A 10722-nucleotide genomic window follows, 5' to 3' on the forward strand; every position below is an offset into this window, starting at 1 on the left:
GCTAGAAAAGTGGAAGAAGAGGAGGGAGGATGAAAAAAGAAGAAAGGGAGTTAGGGATGGAGGAAGAGAGGAGAAGTGGAGAATGAGGAGGAGGAGGGAGAGAGAAAAGTGAGGGAGGAGGAGGAGCAGAAATGGAGAGATGGACTGCAGAATGGGGGAAGAAAGGAGAAGGAGAAGCAGGTGGAAGATGGAGGGAGTTGATATCTGTACTAATGAAAAGAGAGAGAAAGAGTATAAAATAATGTTTTTTAAAGGAAGGGAGTGAGGGTATAGCTGAAAGGATAGATAGGTAGATATGAGGGAAGAGTGAGAGAAAATCGAGGAAGAGAAAAACGGAAGGACAGGATGGAAGGATGGAGAGGAAGGGATGGAGGGGCAGAGGAAGGAAAGTAGGTAATAGACTGAGAGATAGAAACATTGGGGGAAAGGGTGAGGGAAATTGGAGGGAGAGGAAAGTAGGAGGAGCAGTGGGAGAGAAGGACAGCTGGTGGAGAAAGGGAGGCAAGAAGGGAAGATGGAGGAAAACCTTGAGGGAAAGTTGGTAGAAGAGAAAGAAAAAATGGAGAACGAGGAAGGAAAAGAAGGGATGCGGTTACGGGAGAGTGGAGGGATTCGCTAGGATAGATAGTTGGATGGAAGGAGTGAGGGAGGGAATACTTGGAGGGATGGAGGGAGTGGATGAATGGAAAAAATTAGGGAGCAGTGAAAGGCGGCAGAGAGTGGAGGAATGGAGAGAATGATGGATGAGTGGAGGGAGAGAGGGTATAAAGGAGGGAGGGAGAGAATGCATAGATGGATGAAGGAATGGAGTTAGGGAGTAATGGAGTGAAGGAATAGTGGGAGAAAGGAGGGAGTAGTGGAAGTTAAAAAATGAGGGAGTGATGGAGGAAAGGAAAGAGGCAATGGAGGAAATAAAAGAAAGAGGGAGTACTGAAGGAAAAGAAGGAGGGAATAGAGGATGTGAGAAGAAGCAGTAACTGAGGGAAGGGTGGACTACTCCGGAGAGATGAGGAAATGGAGAGAGTGAGGAAGAAAGTGAAGAGAGAGTGAGGAAGAAAGTGAAGAGAGAGAAGAAGGGGAATGAGGGATAGAACAGCAAAATGTAGACTGCAGACACGGGCTTCCTTTGTGTTAACCAGGTCTTGTCTCTTACACAGCTGGACCCATTTCTTTCTAGTGTCTTCATCTTGAAGGAACCTGAAGAATTTGATGTCACTGTCTTTTCTGCAGACTGAATAGCATCCAAATACTGCACAGTTAAGTGGCATCTTTCTGATAACTGTCCTAGTATGAGATAAATATATGGGAACACCGAGCTCTCCACCATTGCGGCCTAGGGAAACTAAGTGACTGAGTGAGTGGAGTGAGTAGCTGTCTCCCACGTGACGTCATGCGCCTACCAGGTGGAATTCTCGCCCGGGCTGGACAGACCTTCTCTCCTTGGACCTTGCTCAACACATGCTAGGATTATTATGGTATCGGGGGTGGTTTTATGATATGTCAATGGGTCCTCGGGAAGATCTATTTAGGTCCGTTAACTAAATTCAAATAATCACACTTATATGTGTATCGTAGACTGATCTCTAACCATGCTAAGTGACTGACATACATGACACTTAACCCATGCCATACATGATCATTCATACATGACGGGTATGATGACATCCAAACCATGATTTGCATAGAGATACTTTTTTCTTGGTTTACGTTAACCATCAAAATAAAGAAAACTTGACAGAAAGCGTAAGGATGAAAACCACTGGTAGAAGGGTGCCTCGCCCAAATGCAGTTATGCATGGATTTCCAATAAGAATGAAACCATCGCTTAACAAACATTCGTGAGAAATGGAAACGTGAGTAAAGGTGACGAGAGCAAATCATTTGAGACATTAGTACACACACACACACACACAGAGGGAATCGTCGGAGGTAGACGTCCGTCACCGGCGCTCCATACCAGACCAACACGGCCAGAGGCATTACCTAAATAAGTATCTTTGAATGAGTCAAGCTCTGTACCAGGTTAGACTAAATGATTTTTCATTATTAAATGGAAAAGAAATAATAAGTTTAAATAAGACTGGTTCAAACAGAACATAGAACCACGATGCGTTGAGTCAGCTGGGTTTGTTTATACTACAGCAACACGTGGAAAGTGTACATACTCTGTAAGTACATACTCTGTTCATCTAGTATTACAAAATGGATACATACTTCAGTAAAACAAATTTGGAAAAGAAAAGGGATAAAAGTAAAAAGCAAAATGATGATTTCTACCAAGAACTGGTTGAAGTGGAGACTCACATTAGACTGGTCGAACGTGTACACAAACTAGAAATGGCTTTCAAAAATGAAATTGATGAAATAAAGAAGCAAATGCACTCGCAAAAGGAAGAGATAGAAAAACTAGGAAGGGAGGCCAATAAGAAAGACACAACCATCAGTGAACTAACAGTGGAATTGAGTACGCTTAGGAAGAAAGTGAGTGAAATGGGAAGTACAGTAGTCAATCACGAGAGTGTTATGGAAGAGTTAAAAAATGACACAGAGACAATTAGACAAGCAAGCAGTCTTATGGACCAAAGCAGTGATATTGAGAAGATAACACAGGTGAATGAAGCTGTGCAAAGCTACAAAAATGATGTAGAAACCACGTATGCTGAAATGGTGAAAGTAAAGAAAGACTTAGAAACAAGGGTAGAGGAAAAAAGCATTAAAAAGGAAGTGAAAAGAATAATCCAAAACAATCCAAAGTTAGTCAGAGATTCAGTAGAAATAAATAAATCAATAGTAATCACTGGTATAGAAGAGGAAGAAGTTAAAAACAAGATCACTAGAGACAAAAAGGAGATGGCAAATGTAATGAGCTTACTGAAAGAAGTATCAGAGGAAATTTGTAGTAAAGACATAGAGGAACACAAAAGGTTAGGGAAATACGAGAAAAGCAAGACAAGACCTCTAAAGGTGACTTTCCAGAGTGTAAACACTGTGGAAGAGATACTAAAAAATGCAAAGAATCTTATGGAAAAAGAGTTCAAAAATGTATGGATAAAAAGATGCCTAACACAAGAGGAACTGGAATTACTGAAAGAGAAAAGGGAGGAAGCAAAAACAAAAAATGAGGGAAGATCAGAAGAGGAGAAGAAATTTTATTACAAAGTAATAGGATTGCAGGTACGAAAGTGGTACACAAACAGGATGGAAGAAAAAGGAGGAAGGTAGTAGAACCATGTCATGACAAGTATATAAACAAGATGATAAAGTTGATGTACTCAAATGTGGATGGAATGGTATCTAAATTACTAGAGATGAATGATTATGTCAGAGAAAATGAACCACAAATAATATGCCTAACTGAGACAAAATTAACACCAAGGATATCCAATGACATACTAAACTTAGAGGAATACAATATATGGAGAAGAGACAGAAATTTAAAAAAAGGAGGAGGAATTATAATATTAACTAAGAAAAATCTAAAAGTCAAAGAAATAAACCTAGATATACCATCACACGTAGAACTGATTGCAGTAGAGATCGACACATCTGAAGGTAAAGTAATTGTAGCCAATTTGTACATGCCACCCAGATCAAACACATGGGAAAGAGACGAATATGAGGACCTGGCTGAGAGTACAATTCAGAGTATAAGATCATTGCTACATAAAATGGAAGAGAAATCGGAAAGAATTATACTAACTGGGGACTTCAATACAAATATAAATTGGAATACTCGAGATATAAATAGCCAAGAAAGCTGTTGGGACCAAAAGCTCCTGGATCTCGTACAAGAGTTTTTCTTAACGCAACATGTGAGGGAAACCACTAGAAAAAGATGACTTGATGTACCTTCAGTGCTAGATCTAATACTTACTAGGCAAGAAAATGACATTGACAGTCTAATATATCACCCTCCACTCGGCAAAAGCGATCATGCAGTACTAAATTATAACTTCAGGATAGCATATGACATAGTAAACAGCAATGACAGTTACAAAAAGAGCCTAAACTATAAAAAGGGAAATTATCAAGACCTGAAGAAGTATTTCTTAGAAGTTGATTGGGAAAATGAGCTTAGAGGACAAGATTTAAATGCTGTATATAAAAAATTTTGTGAATTTTATGAAATAGGAGTCCAGAAGTACATCCCACAGCACAAAGAAGCAGATAAGAAAATACAGAAATGGTTCAATACAGAATGTAAAGAATCAAAGGAAAGAAGAGATTTGTTGTGGAATAGATACAGAAGACACAATAGTGAAAGGGCGTATAATAATTACAAACAGGCAAGAAACGACTATACAAGAATAAGGAGGGAAGCCCAAAAACAGTTTGAGGAGGATATAATAAATAAAAGTAGTGATCAACCAAAGCTGTTTTACAGCTATATCAGAAGCAAAACCAAAGTAAAAGATATAATACAATCCATTACGGACGAGGGAATCACTTATACACAAGAGAAGGATATTTGTGAAGCACTAAATAAGAATTTCCAATTAGTTTTTACAGAAGAAAAAAATTTTGAGAGGGACTATGTGGAACACGCATGTCCACACATACTACCAGATATACAAATAGCAGAAAAAGTAATACAGGAGGAGTTAAGTAGATTAGACAGAGGAAAAGCAAGTGGTCCTGATGAAATTTCATGTTGGGTATTACGAGAATGTGCAAAGGAGTTAAGTAAACCATTATTTTTAATTTTCAAGAAATCCTTGAGTCAAGGGAAACTACCTGATATTTGGAAAATAGCAAATATAGTCCCATTATTCAAGAAAGGAAATAGACAAAATCCTCTCAACTACCGACCAGTATCACTGACCAGTGTTGTAAGCAAGGTATTAGAAAAACTTATAAGAAAAGCTTGGGTAAATCATCTAGAAGAACACAGTATGATAACAGAAAGACAGTTTGGTTTCAGAAAAGGAAAATCATGTGTTACTAATCTGTTGAGCTACTATGACAGAGTAAGAAACACAATACAGGAAAGGGAAGGATGGGTGGACAGTATCTATTTAGATTTCAAGAAAGCTTTTGACACAGTACCACACCAAAGACTTTTATGGAAACTGTACCATCAAGGAGGAATTCGAGGCAAACTGTTTTGTTGGATGCAAGACTTTCTCATAAAAAGAGAAATGAGGACAGTACTAAGAGGAAACTACTCATCATGGAAAGAAGTGACTAGTGGAGTACCACAGGGTTCGGTGCTGGCACCAATCATGTTTTTAGTGTACATAAATGATATAAACAGTAACACTGGAAATGACAGCTATCTGAATATGTTTGCAGATGATGCAAAAATACAAAGGAGAATTACTAGCACAGACTCTTGTAGGGAGCTACAAGAAGAATTAAATAAACTTCATGAATGGAGTAGTACATGGCAAATGGAATTCAATGTGGACAAGTGTCATGTAATCAAGTTTGGTAAAAGTGGAAAAAGACCTGATTGGGATTATAAGTTAGGAAATAAAACCCTATACACATCAGAAAGAGAGAAAGACCTAGGTGTGATTATCAATAACAGACTATCTCCGGCTGACCACATCAGCGAGAAGGTACAGAACATGTATACACTGCTTGCAAATATGAGAATAGCATTCACATACATAAATGAAGACATGCTAAGAAGGATAATAACATCATTCATTAGACCAACCCTGGAATATGCATCAGTAGCCTGGAGTCCTCATCTCAAACAGCATATAGACAAGATTGAAAAAGTTCAAAGGGCCGCTACAAGATGGATACCAAGCTTAAGGGACCTAAGCTACGAAGAAAGACTAAATAAACTGAATCTACCAACACTACAGGAGAGAAGGAAAAGAGGTGACATGATAATGCTATATAAGTGCATATCAGGAAAGGAGAAAATAGACATAAATGATTACTTAACATATGGAGAAGCATCAGCAAGAGGACACTGCAAAAAACTGCATAAGAAGAGAGGTGATAAAGACGTAAGGAAATTCAGTTTCCCAAACAGAGCAATTGATCAATGGAATGCACTACCGAATGAAATAGTGTGTGCCAAAACAATTCACAAATTTAAGGATATGTACGATAAATATGTTTAAGACACGGGACAGTACGAGCTTGACTCATTCCTGTAAAGATACAATTAGGTACAATTAGGTAAGAACACACACACACACAAAATTAATGTGAAATATTGGAAATGGGTTGAAGTACCAAGAGACCATCACTGAATCATTTGATGGGTAATGAACCAATCACAGACGAGAGAGAGGATAAGGACTTGGAAGTGCTGGTCCAGGACAATTTGCCACCTGAAAAACACATTAACAAGTGACGCGTATAATCTCTTGACGAACATAAGAGTAGCATTTCATTACACGGATGAGATGATGAAAAAATTGATAGTGGCCGTAATCCGCCCCAGGTTGGAATATGCGGCACTAGTGTGGTCCCCACATAAAAAGAAAAATATAAAGATCAAGAGAATACAAAGAACAGCAACGAAGATGGTCCCTAGCCTGGCAGATCTATCGCACAGGGAAAGGCTGGAAAACTTAGGCCTGCCTTCCTTAGAAGAAAGGAGGGAGAAGGGCGACATGACTGCAGTGTTCAGGGCCAAGATGGGAGCAGAAAAAAATTGGCAGAGAAGATCTGTTTGTATGGGATGGGAGGGTAACAAGAGGACACAGAATGAAATTACAAAAGCCTGGTTGCTTGAAGGATATCAAGAAAGAGTTTTCCATATAGATGCACAGATCTATGAAATAGCGTGGAGAAAGAGATCGCCCAGTCCAAAAACTTAACGAGTTCAACGAAAAATTTGACTTGAGAAACAGAAACAGGATACCACGAACGTAGCTCATTTCTTGAATATTAACTAGGTAAAATACAACTAGGCACACACACACACACACACACACACACACACACACACACACACACACACACACACATTTTCTCATTACTAGATTTCTCGAAATGAGAAGAATTCTGCAGGAGGAAGTGTTGCCATATAACCTCGACTGTGTGATCCTCTAGTATTTCATCCTAACGATGCTAATTTTAATTTGCACTTTAATGTTTCCTTGTACTGTATATAAAAAACTTCCCTTTCAGCAGTTTTTGCATCAAACTGAATTACTGATGCTGTCTGTTAAGGAATGGCATTAATTTTGCTGGTACTCCGTAATATTAGTCTCTCTCTCTCTCTCTCTCTCTCTCTCTCTCTCTCTCTCTCTCTCTCTCTCTCTCTCAAGAAAAGGGGGGAAGGTCAGTATTCCCTGGACCCCCCTGCTGGATCTTCCACGGGGTAGTATATAAAGAGATATATTTGACAGTAGGGTCACACACACCACAAAGCCAGCCAGGAGACAGGACGTGTGTGCTGGGCAATCCCCAGGTCCTGTCCTCCACCTTACTGTTTTTTTTGTTTGTTTGTTTGTTTTTTTTTCCCAGCCCATACCCCACTGACCGGGCTAATGTATGGCCCGGCCTGCACTATAGGTGCAGGGAATCTTTAAACAAACGAACGAACGACAGTAGGGTGGCTGGACGGGGAAGAGGGAGACCGAGATGAGATGCTGGGGCAATGTAGGAAGATATATAGAAGGAGGAGGAGAAAGAAGAGGAAGGGGAAGGGGAAGAGGAAGAGGAGGAGGAGGAGGTAAGAAGGGCGAGAGGCGAAAATACAAGGCGATGGATTATAAGGGAGTAGTGAGTGAAAGCAGCTGATGAAAATGAAGACGAAATTCAAATTAAGCAGAGGGACGAGGTCCTGAGATAAACAACAAGGTAAGGTGTGTTGGAATGAGGTAGGGTGCGTTGAAATGAGGTAGGGTGTGTTGGAATGAAGCAGGGTGTGTTGGAATGAGGTGGAGGAAGTCGCAGACTACCAACTTTAACTTGGCCTAATATTACCATCTCTCCATCTTGAATCCTGAGTTGTCACAAAAGACTGTAAAAAAGCATATGATGGAAGCCACGAAGAAGCTCTGTGGAAAGGATATAGAGCCATAGTATTGCCTTATTCGGTCACTGAGCTACATGTAATAAGCAGCAAAAGGACGAAAAGTTGGGCCAAATTAAGGTAAAAAGAGTAGCTATAGTTAATATTTGCTTCTAAGTGGCTCCAGGAACTCCGTAGCACCACACTTCCTCAGCAATTTATTTTGCCTATCCTTAGCATCTTCTCGCACGTTATTTGTTTTGTTTTAATATCGACATACTTTGCACCACTGACACACATGAGCATACTGAAGTGTAAATAAATCGCAAAGGAGGAGATGCTGCGAAGCCTATAACGCAACTGAAAATAGGATCCAAAGAGAGAAGGATAAGATTAAGGACTAAATAAAGAACAGCGTTTAAGATAAATGGGGGTAACTGAAAAAAATAAAAAAGCTAAGGTAAACTCTGAACACGGAGGACAGACAAGATGGGGAAGTAAATAAGAGAGGATGGTTTTAACTCCATTACTGTACTTAGCGGATATTCTCATTTTACAGCCTATTTCCTGGGGCTCAGTTTCAGAATAAGACAGTACTACTTCCCTGCATCCTTTCCATAGCGCTTTTTCGTGGCTAGCACCATGTTCTACTGTCAACAGTCTCTTACTATAGTTCAGCATTCACTATGGAGAGGAAAATTTACGACTAGTTAAGCAGGGTATAGTAAATGAATAGGGCGATATTCTTGTATTCTTAATGGTTTGAATACTGAATTCGTAACACTAATTTCTCAGCGATTAACTTCCACATCACACCTAAGTACCTCCAGTATGCCACTGATCCTAAATGATCTAATATCTAAATGAGAGGTATAAAGCATACTCCGCAAAATAACTCGCCTGAGAGAAGATGTTACGAAGCTTCCAACGCCGACGAGAACACAACTCAGGAACAAAAATTCTTGGTTGTAGCCTACGTGGATCGCCTCTCTCAGGATGTAACATCTGTCAATTTAAGATTTCATATACTACTGATCCACTGCCTGTTTATACTTATGCCCCTTAACTTCCCTATTCCCTGAAAGGAGGATGTGGTCTGGAAGAGATGAACTTAGGCATGTACCGTACTACAACAGGTTCACGTTTCAGATGAGCTTGGGGCAACAACGACAGCAATTACTACACTACTACTACTACTATTACTAAGCTGTTGTTGCTAGTTCTTCTACTACTACTACTACTACTATTACTACGCTGTTGTTGCTAGTTCTACTACTACTACTACTACTGCTACCACCACTACTACTACTACTACTACTTACTACTACACAGCCTTATGAAACACTCCATGATGTTTGTAATATGGTGGAAAATTACGAGACATACATATCTTATTTGTAACTCGAATTATATACTATCTGTATGTCAGAATCGACTGAATAATGAATACAAATGAATGGATAAACGCTTACTAGGCCTTTATACGCCGCTAGGTAACAATCATGAAGAAGCGCGCCAAACATTTCTTGACTCGAAATTTGAGATTAACTATATATGAATACAAATAAATGAGTGGGCATCAAATTACAGGCGACTTTATAAACAAACCCGAAGGAGCGCGTACAGTATATATGAAGGATAATTACGCTACCCGCTGGACCAGTGACGTGCGACGGTCCCAAGAAACACCCCCTCCCGCGCTAAACTGTGGCACGCATCTCCAGCCCCGGGCGGTCCTCCCTCGCCCTCCTTCACCCTCTGCCACGCGTCATTCATCATCCGAGACATTTTTAGATTCAAGATTTAATAGCCATTCCAGGTGATGTGGCTAAAGCGGTGGTATTTTTATTTTTCCAACTCCATGCGTGAGAGACATGGATAGCTCCCATTCCCCTATTCCCCTACACTATTCGCTGTTACGTAATGTATATATATATATATATATATATATATATATAGATATATATATAGATATATATATATATATATCTTCACGATTTAACAGCAATTCCAGGTGATGTTTTCGAGAATGTGGTGAAGCAAGGGTATCCTCCCCCTCATCTCCCAAGTATCCTCCTAGACCTCTTGTTTCTATTTCGAAAAAAAAAAAGGAAGATATTTCTGAATTCCAGATATAATAGCCATTCCAGGTAATACTTCCAGAATATGGCTGAAGTTTAAGAGGTTATTTTTTTTTTCTTCCACAGTATTTTTTTACATTACGAAGAAAATCTACGACTTTTTAGACCCCAAATATTGTAGTCACCGCAGGTAATGTTTTCCAGAATATGAATGGAGCTGAGGTACTTTTATTTCTCCTCTCCAATGACTGTTCTTGCTTATGTTACAAAAAAAAAAAAAAAAAAAAAAAAAGAAAAAAAAAAAAATCCTCCGTCGCAAGCGCCAGGTATATGAGAAACTCACATATGATTGCCATTTTTCTGTATTAAACTCTTTTCGCTTTAACTTGGCCTGAAACTGAAATCTCTCCTTCTTGAATGCCGAGTGTACAAGAGATTTACACAAGGGCACAGCAACTGTCACGAAGAAATGCTACAAAAAGGGTGAAAACCACTCCTTGAATACTGGATTGCACTAATAAATTTACAGGAAAACAAAGCGCTAATCACGAAGAAGAGCAATAGAAAGGACGTAGAGTCGTAGTAAAGTCTTATTCTGCCATCGGGCAACAGGAAACACGCTGCAGAAGTATGAAAATCTCGGCCAAGTTAAGATAAAAGAACTATAGCCAACTTATAATGCAGATCTTCGTGGAATTCCTTATTACTTCCCAG

The sequence above is a fragment of the Coenobita brevimanus genome, chromosome 85 (assembly GCF_032717465.1).
Source record: "Coenobita brevimanus isolate Jiangsu-jjx chromosome 85, ASM3271746v2, whole genome shotgun sequence".
Taxonomy (NCBI): Eukaryota; Metazoa; Arthropoda; class Malacostraca; order Decapoda; family Coenobitidae; genus Coenobita; species Coenobita brevimanus.